The 9,415-nt window shown below is 50.3% G+C and overlaps 1 long non-coding RNA gene across 1 annotated transcript; it reads right to left on the reverse strand.

The window, feature by feature from the left end:
* Positions 1–5,793: 5,793 nt before the first annotated feature.
* On the reverse strand, positions 5,794–7,268 carry LOC119434039 (uncharacterized). Its single transcript, XR_005188512.2, has 4 exons — positions 7,202–7,268; positions 6,897–7,130; positions 6,519–6,711; positions 5,794–6,088 (listed from the first exon to the last, which is right to left on the reverse strand). It is a non-coding gene; the product is annotated as an uncharacterized LOC119434039 (long non-coding RNA).
* Positions 7,269–9,415: the final 2,147 nt, after the last annotated feature.

Here is a 9,415-nt window from a genome sequence, read left to right on the forward strand (position 1 = left end):
CTTATCATCCAACGCTCACGGCCGGCCGGCTGATCCAGTTGGTAGCGTGAGCGGGCCATCGCATTGACCACTGACCAAGCGCGAAAAAGCATTAGCATAGGAAAGGCATCGCTACAAAATACCTGCCCTGTAGCAGGTGCCCATGTGGCTGTGACAAGAGCACCTGCCAGACTTGTCTGAAGGTTCCAGAAATTCAAAACGAAAGAATACTGTTCATCTTCAACTACAGCGCACCAGTCACTCTACAAGTCTTGTCACTCACACAGTGGCCTAGAAAGTTGTAACAAACACTCTACATGGCTTTATACAGGCCACAGTACGATAAGCTCATGAGGAAAATGGAGGCAAACGCTCCAATAGGCCTAGTCAATTAAGGGGGTACGTGGCATTGAAAATCAACTTCCTGATTTCTTTATGGATTTTGATGAAAATTGGCACAAATGTTTAGAATGTCTCCCTGATACTTCCATAAAAGTTTCAGAGTGATACCTTGAGAACATTTTATTGAGCAGAATTTTTCTCTCTTGAACTTTCTGGAGGGCCTGGGGAACTTCAAAACATGATGGAAGGCTCGTTGAGTAATGACTGCATAGCTCAATGCGTGCTGAAGGTCGTGACAGTCTTACTTTTTTTTTTCGCAACACAAATTTTTTAGATAGTCATTTTTCAAGTTACCTTCGCACCAAGCAGACTTTTGGGGTGAACGAATAGCCACGCCATAAATTTATAAAAAGTCAAGATAAAAATGCGAGACTGTCTCGACCTGCACTATAGCCCAAGGAACCTGACAAAAAAAAAACAAAAAAACAATCAAAATAGGCTAAACGGTAACGAAGAAATCAGCTCCAGAAACTGAGCAGAAAGGCGAAAAAACAGTTTTGAGAAAATGGCTCTCAAAGTTTCTCCTTCTCATCAGTTCTCTAAAACGCACCAAATTTGTAATCTTTGATGTGTTTTGTGACGTTGGGCTTCTTGGACATGTGGCCTCTGGTCTGCTGAGCCTTCGTTCTGCCTTTTTCATGTTTGTATGGCATTCTTTACTGCTGCTCTACAAAGAGCATGGTGCCTGGGTTTCAAACCAAGTGAGGTGCAGAACTATGTGGGCATAAATATACAGTAGTTCTAGCGTTGCACCTGCAGACTGCCTCATTGATAGCAGTCTCTATAGTGCAGTCAGTGAGGCATTGTTTTCTTTTGGTAGAATCGACCATGTTACTGAATGAAGGCTCTCAGCAGCCTTCTGAATCATCTTCCATTGACAATGGCTATGGAGGTTAGGAGAGCCACTGATAGATAGGCAGCAATGCAGCTGCTAGGTGCTTTCCAGCCTGTACTTTTGTATCATGCCTCACTTCTGCAGCCAGGTGTCTGTGCCAGCCCAAGTGGCCTAGTGAACAGAGCTCATGATGAGGGTTCTCTTTATGAAGGGGTGGTATGATAGGTATTATTACTAGATATCGTGACATTACGATAACAGAGTCGGCGCGCGATGTGCTAAGTCGCGGGTCGATCCGAGGTGCCGATGTGCGAAATGCCTGGTCGCGGGTCCGCGGAATAGACGCTCGACGAGCTTAGTCGCGCCGTCCGAGGTGCCGATGCGCGAAATGCCTGGTCGCGGGTCCAAACGCTCGGTAAGCTCAATCGCGCAGTCCGAGGTGCCGACGCGCGAAATGCCTAGCCGCGGGTCCGAGGATAGACCCTCGAGGTGTCGACACTCCATGAGCGATGTGCCGACACGCGAAATGCCTAGCCACGGGCTCGAGGAGTCGACGCTCGAGGTGCCGACGCGCGAAGTGCCTAGTCGCGGGTCCGAGTCGACACTCGATGAGCGATGTGAAGACGCGCGAAATGCCTAGCCGCGGGCTCGAGGAGTCGATCCTCGATTAGCTTAGTCGCACAGTCCGAGGTGCCGACGCGCGAAATGCCTAGCCGCGGCCTCGAGGAGTCGACGCTCGCGGTGCCGACGCGCGAAGTGCGTAGCCGCGGGTCCGAGGAGTCGACACTTGTTGAGCGATGTGCCGACGCGCGAAATGCGTAGCCGCGGGCTCGAGGAGTCGACGCTCGATTTGCTTAGTCGCGCAGTCGGAGGCGCCAACGCACGAAATGCTTAGGCAAGGATCCGAGAAGTCCGCGCGCGATGTGCTTTATCGCCGAGTCGGAGACGCCTACGCGCGAGAGGCTTAGCCGCGTGTCCGAGCATTCCGTGCCCGAAGCTCGGTCGCGAAGTCCGCGTCATCGATGCTCGGAATGCTTAGCCGCGGGTCTGAGACGTCCACAAAAGCGGGATCGGCCACACTACTGCTATGTCCACGTAGCGCCCGCTTAACACTCGTCGAAAGTTACGGAAACTGTCCGGAGCTCGCGAGGACACCGCAACAAGCGGAGCAGACGACGCCATCACGGAGCGAACACCGGACCAATGGCGAACCGCGCTGGAGTCACGTGGCGGGCGCGGCCAATCGGTGCTCCGGCACGACCTTCAATCATTTGCTTTTTCGTGTGCTTGTTTCTGTATGGAGGAGATAGCTGAAGCGGCAGATTCGAAGACGGAGAAATGCGCTTTCCAACGAGACCAAGATGGCGGCGCTCGGCTGCGCCGTTCCGAGATATCGTGGCTTGAAAAACGCCGTCTTTTCGCGATTTCTGTGCAATTTTTCGGCACCTTGGCTGATACAACAATTTTTTAGAGCACTTCTACTTGGTTTTCAGTGATGATATTTCGGAATCAGATAGAATAAGAGTTACAGAAACTGAGAATGTGATTTTCAAAAAATCGATTTTTAGCCATTTTTCGCGATGCGAAAGCCGCGTCCCCCCCTTCGCTGGAGTTTCTGCTGGCGTTAGGGCGGACGGGAAACACCCAGCGCGAGGTGTGCGCATTTTTTTTTTTAGCTTACAATCAGCCTCGAATATCAGTTAGGTATTCCTGAAAATTAGTTGCACAAATGTTACCTTACTGCAGCAATCTCAGCACTGTAATTCTAACTCTGGTTTAGCTGCAACGAGTAGTTACGAAACATTTGACGACCCCTAACAACGTGGGTACCGTTCTGCTGGCGAATAGTTGTGCTGTTTACTTGGACACGCTTTCAAGTTATCTGTAGATACATTGGGTGACTGCCTTGTTTGTTGGGCTACGTTTCCGCCCACAAATAAAATAGTTTGTTAATAATAACCACTTGCCGTACAGTGTGAATCACACTTTCGAGTGGTCGAACGACCAGCTGCAGACTGCGCGAGCGTCCGGGCAGTCTAAAATGCTGTTTATAGATCTGTTTTTGTTCTATATAGCGTATGGTCTAAGTGGTCCAAGCATGCGGCACAACCATGCAGAGTCTTATTTCGTCGTTATCCCCGTGTTCCGATTTATTTTGCCGCAAAAGGACATATGAACTTTTTATTTTCAGTCTCATAAGTTCAAGTCATCTACGACGCATGCATTTACCCATCTTACGGAAATTGTTTCGTTACAAATAGCTGTCGATTCTTTTTATGCGAGCCCCTTTGTATATTGTGCCTCAGGGCAAAAAGGCAATGCCGATCGAAGCACGAAACTTGTGTGTATCATGTTGGTTTGCCAATCGCAGTGCTCGCTGTGTTGAGCAAAGCCTTCGGCCTCTTTGCAGGGGGCTACGTAGACATAGTGTTTGAAGTCTACTAGACTTAAAATGGGGAGAATGTTGCCGGTGGCTGAAGCAAATGTTTGCAACAAGTCTTCAGTCGAGTGAAAACCGATACGTCCGACATAGTTCACCACACACACCCACGGCTGATGATGCGCGTCGCATTTTTGCACATCCAAGAGAATTTCCAGATACTGTAGCTACTGCTGCACCAGTAGCTACACCTAAAGGCTACACAATGATTGTTCTACCGACCTCGTAAGAACTGACATCCCGTAAATTGCACTCTAACTGGCTAAAACACCTCCAAATCGTTCCGCAGCGCGCGACCGGCAACACATTCAAGCCGCGCGCGCGCGCCGGCTCGCACAAGCCAGAGAGGAGGAAGGCTCCTCGCGCCCTTTCCTCCTCGCCCAATGAAGGTCTATATAAAAAAGTAGCGACACTCTCCTCCACCGCCTTCCCTCCTCCCTCGTTTCTCCTCTCTTGTGCGCTCCTTTTTCGACCGTTGCGCCGCCTACACCGCTTAAACACGTGCACTTGTTTATCTTTCACCGCTGATCAGATTCGACGATCGCCGACTGTGTTCGCCGCTATCGTCGTGCTCCTCGCCAGCCGGTAGACGCTTCTCGGGCGAAAATGGCGATGGAGCGTGATCGTGAACAAACACAGCCAGCGCCCGGGGGCTCGACGTCCACATGATGCCATTAGGCCAATAACGACGCGGCCTCGGCCTCGGACAGGGTGTGCAAGGAGGCGGCGGCATTCTTCAAAGCGTGACGCTACTTTTTATATATAGGGGCTTTAGTATCGGCATGGCTCCGAGCGTCCCATGGAGGTATAGGGAGTTCCGGGCCTTGATTACATTTGCGCGTCAGCCACACGAGTTGTTAAATTACGTTACCTAGTGTCACTTCGGTCAAAAAGATAAAGAATGCAACATTTGAAAGATGAAATTTTCCCACGTACCGTCATCAGCCATTGGCAAACGCATAAACAGAGCCGCCGAACCATGATCTCCTGATAAAGGTGCAGTAACCAATCTTCGCAACATTGTGTGGCGGTAGCGGGCGTGGTGCAGCGTTCTCACCAACTTAGTCCACATAACAAGACACTAACGACAGGAACATTAGCGGTAGTTAATTCATGATGGAAGGACATAGATAGTCGGTTCAAAATTGTTGAAAAGGCATAATGCACACGGTGCTGCCGGGGATAATTGCACTAAAACGAGAGTGCCACCATCATGGCATCCGATATCGCACCGGCGCATGCACCACTGCTTCCTCGTGCCACGCTGGTTTCAGTAAGCCGTGGAGGCGCGTCTTTGAAAGTGCGTGACCTCCTTCACGGCCTTCCCAAATCCGCGCGAAGTGGTAGCTCACTCACCTCGAAGGCCATACCATCATCGCGGTTGGACTGGAGCAGGGCGTGCACTTCCGTGCACCCCGTTTGGTCGCCCTTCCGAGCTTTGGTACTTCACGTGTGTTCTCTTTTTACCGCGACCGGCATCGAAGCATTCGTTGCAAGAGTACAATTTAAATGTATTTGGAAGGTCGTTTCAATAGGCATAGTCGGAAAATTGTACAGTGCACTGAAATGTGGTCGTTATAACAGATCGTTATATCTGAGATCATTGTAAGAGGGGTTTGACGGTATCTTCGAAAAAGATTTTGCCCATACCCCAGCACCGTTCTTGCCCAACTTTCACAGAAAGATATCTTGGAGTGTAGATCGTTCAATGTAACACTTGGAACAGTTAACTGCCTCGTTTTTTAAGAGAACAAAACAAAAATGCAAAGTTGCCGTCATTATATAATGGATGCAAGCTGCTGCCAAGGTGGCGCTAGCACAAAAAGTCGCAAGCTGGCTGCAGCATGTAGTCGTTTCAAGGAGGGTTGTCGCGTACCAGAGGAGTGAGTACTTTCTCTCACGGAATGGCTACTTTCTGCAGCTGCCAGTAGGCGGTTCAGTCCGTTCAGGGACAAGTTCAGTCCGAACACAGCGAGCGCGATCTCCTTAAAGTATCGCAAGCTTCTTTTTCAAGCACGAAAAAAAAAATTTATGCAAACAGTAATGAGTTTCCCCCAACACACACACATACACACACCACACAATGCTAGCAAAAGACAATACTTACCCCAGCAGGTGGCCACCAACAGGCTGACTGCCAAGCCTTTGGGACTGGTCCCAAGCAGTGGGGCTTTGCCATCATTACTGGGTGAAGAGCGCTGAGACGATGCTGCTGAGGCTGGCTGGTCGCTCACGTCAATGCCACTGTCATGCTGATCACTACTTCTGTCAAAGCTGCTCGATTTGGAGGACACAGGACATCTGCAGATGAGACTGCCGGAGCAGTCGCCGACTGTGGGGCAGCTGACGGAGGGCTGCCTCCCCGCAGAGCATGAGTGATTGGCTTTTCCACGCATTCACCATAGGTCGAAGAACCCCCGTTGGAGCCAGTTCTGCGGTCAGAAGGTGCACAGCAATGCAAATTATGAAATGCAATGTGTATAGAAAAGCAATGAAATCTCTTGGCCACATTGTTTCTGATGCAAAATGCTGCCACAAAAGTTTGCTCTGATGTCATAGTTGCCATGCCGTCAGTAACGATGGATGGATGTTTCTGTAATCACCAGTGTCATAGTTGGTGAAGTCAATTCATCACATGGCAGGCAACTTGGCAGATAGCATTGTGGCAATAACTGAAAAACTACGAAGGAGTAATTGTTAAGGCTTAACATCATGAAGTTGCCCTGCCAGATATACAGACAATGTTTAAATTAACTTCACCCCAAAAGATTCTTACACTAGCATCCTTGCATTTACTCCCATCAGGACATGGTTACGGCAGATAAAATTCAAGTGCGCAACAAAACAGAAATGAAATCAAACCTTTTGTACTAAAGGTAGGATGCTGCTGAGTCTTTGTAATGGGGGAATCAACAGAGTCTGTAGCACCTCCCTCAGTCTTCGCAGGTAGCTGACACTCAGTCTTTGAAGAAAACAAGCGATCAGATTCCCGCTTTTTAATTAGGCGAGGAGGAAGCTTGTTTTGACGACCATGTACACTGGTTTTGCTTCTTGCCTGGAAAAAAAAAAAGGAAAATATTTAATGTAGCAGTATTTTCCAGGCTAGAAAACAGAACCGAAATTAAGAAGATGTATTTTCAGCATAAGGGTCTAATCACAATAATTCATTGGATTGACAGATTATGTATCTCATCACAGTTGCAAGATGCAGCATGCTGCAGCAGCCAGATGTACTCTCACCTCTTTTTTTTTCTTGGAGTCTCCATCAGCCAAAGTCTTGTGACGTTTCTTAGAGGTTACCTCTTGAAAGTCTCCATCATCAGCGTCGCATAGAGAAGAATCGGTCACGGCTGGGTGGTCATCTATACGACGACACCAGCATAGTTGCTTAAGTCAATACCTTCCAGCGCATTCGGTTTCTCTTTTTCAAGTTTTCCATTTGGTTGCCCTTGCTCCGATTTCTTCATGTGTTTCCTGTACAGGAGGAAAAAAAAAATTCCAGTGATAAGTCAAAATATCTCCTACTAAACAGAAGCAGGACCCACCTGGTACCAAGGTCAGTAAGGGCAGCTTGAACTCCACTGGGTCCTGCAGCTTCACTTCATCCATCCGTACACAAGGTGGCTGGTGAGGGCTCCCCCTTGGCACTCACGTCTCCAGCCGCTGCTGTTGCTGCTGGCGTGATCGAACCTCCTGGCGGGAGCCACTCCCGCGGCCCATTCTGGCAGGTGGCCCGCCACCCCCAGAGTCTCTGCGTTGCACAGGGCCTCGACCATTGCGGTCTCCAGGAGCTCCTCCTCCACCTCGGCGTACTTCTCCACCTGAACGGCGTCGTTCCTGGCCACCACCAGGGGCCTTAGAGCTTGTGGGTGCGCCCTTTTTAGACCCCGATGATTGTTGACGCACACCTTCATCAAGGCCTCGTCTATCTGCCACGTCACTGCTCTCAGAAGCAGTTTCCCAGTCTTCATTGGCCACATCAGACAGGGCATCCTTACTTGGCCCGCACCACGACCACCTCGTCCCTTGTTCCTGTCGGGGTTCTCCTGTCTGCGGGGCTGATTTTCTGAAAGCGTGGTGGCAGTGGCTCCATGCGATTAGGGCGCCTCACAACAGGACGACTACTGTTAGACCGTGGCTTGCTTCCTTGGTTTGCAGACCCTTCCTTATTGGCTTCTTCCTCCTTGTTGCCTTCCTCTGGTTTGCCAAAAGGTGCTTTCAAGGTAGGCGGCCCATAACCCCCAGCTTGGTACCGACCTCTTGAGCTTCGGCCTAATGAAATTGCACCTCCACGACCTCGGCGAGAAGGCTCCCCTCGAGGAGAGAAAGCGCTTTTCTCTTCCTTGTTTTTAGCTTCATCTCGGCGAGGCTCGCAGAGCACGACCAGTCTCTTTTGCTGTTCTATTTTTCCGGTCAGAATCCGGACAGGCCTCCTCAGACCCCTCACTCTCCTCCTCTTTGGGCCGCAACCGATTGGCAGGCCTCTCCTCCTCAACACCAGAGCTCTCCTCACTACCGTCATCCTTTTTGCGGTCAAAGCGGGGCCCACGCTCAGTCCTGCTGCGACGGTACTCCCGGCTACGACCTCTGTAACCCACGTTGCCACTGCTGTAGCCATACCACCACGACCACCCACGGCCTCTGTTGGCCTCAAATCTTCCCCCACTTCCACCGCGAGAACGAGATGCTGGTGCACGTTTCTCTGCATCATCTTTTTTGGAAGTCTCCTTTGCTTTCTCCTCATCTGCACGGGAATTATCGTCAACCTTTCCTTCCTTGACATCGTCCTTCCCATCATCCTTTGCAACTCCTCCCCGCCGCAGCGGCACAAAGTTCTTCTTGCTTGGACCTGCGCTGTCCAACTGCTGCTGAGTCACAGGAGGTGGGTGGTGTGGGTGCCAATCACGCCGCTTACTTTCACCAGTGGCAGAGTAAGGAGTGTCAGACCAATCGGGCACCTGCGGTTTTATCCTTCACCCGTTCAGGTGCTAGACGGTGCGGCTCCATTGCTGCAATGGCATCTCTTGCCGTTGATCAGCGGGAGGCCTGTAAATGTGCAACAGAAATAGTCCTTACAAGCTCTCAAAGAAAGATGCTCACAAGACATTTGAACGCATATTTTTTTACTACAAATATCACTTCTCGAAGCTATACGCAGATCTTCAGCTTGCAGAGGCCGGAACCAAAAAAATTTACACAGTCAACGACAGAATTTTTCGGACGAATGTAGGGCCCCAATGTTCGATTTTCTCCGGACTAAATCGCTCGTTCCGAGCGACGCTACCCGTTCTTCGAGGCCGTCAAGTTGGATTTTCCGCCGCCTTGCCCAGACTTGGCTTCCAGTGGCCCGCTCTATAGCCTCCAAGAATGGGAGACGCACGTGCGCGCCATCCTCCTGTAACGGAGGCCATGCCCACTCTTCCTTAGCTGTGATTTAACGTTCCTAGGGGACTCTTTCTTTTTTCGGTGGGCACTATTTTTATATTCTGTTTGCAAAATCCGTTTTCAATTTTTTTAAGTTCGTTTCCTATTTTGCACGTGGTATCTGCACCTCAGAGACGCGTGCGGCTTCGCTTTTTTGTGATCGGCGCAAATTTCTGTGCCTTCGCGACAGCCAAGTGGTGCGAAGCGTGGCCTCCGAGATCGGTCCCGGCAATCCCATTGGCGCGTAGTGCAGCGGAGAAGTGTAATCTTGCTAACGCTCAGCAACGGCGCACAGCCTCCGGAATCAGCTCCATCCTTACGGAGTTTGCAATTGC

Source organism: Dermacentor silvarum, chromosome 11 (assembly GCF_013339745.2).
Source record: "Dermacentor silvarum isolate Dsil-2018 chromosome 11, BIME_Dsil_1.4, whole genome shotgun sequence".
NCBI classification, from domain to species: domain Eukaryota; kingdom Metazoa; phylum Arthropoda; class Arachnida; order Ixodida; family Ixodidae; genus Dermacentor; species Dermacentor silvarum.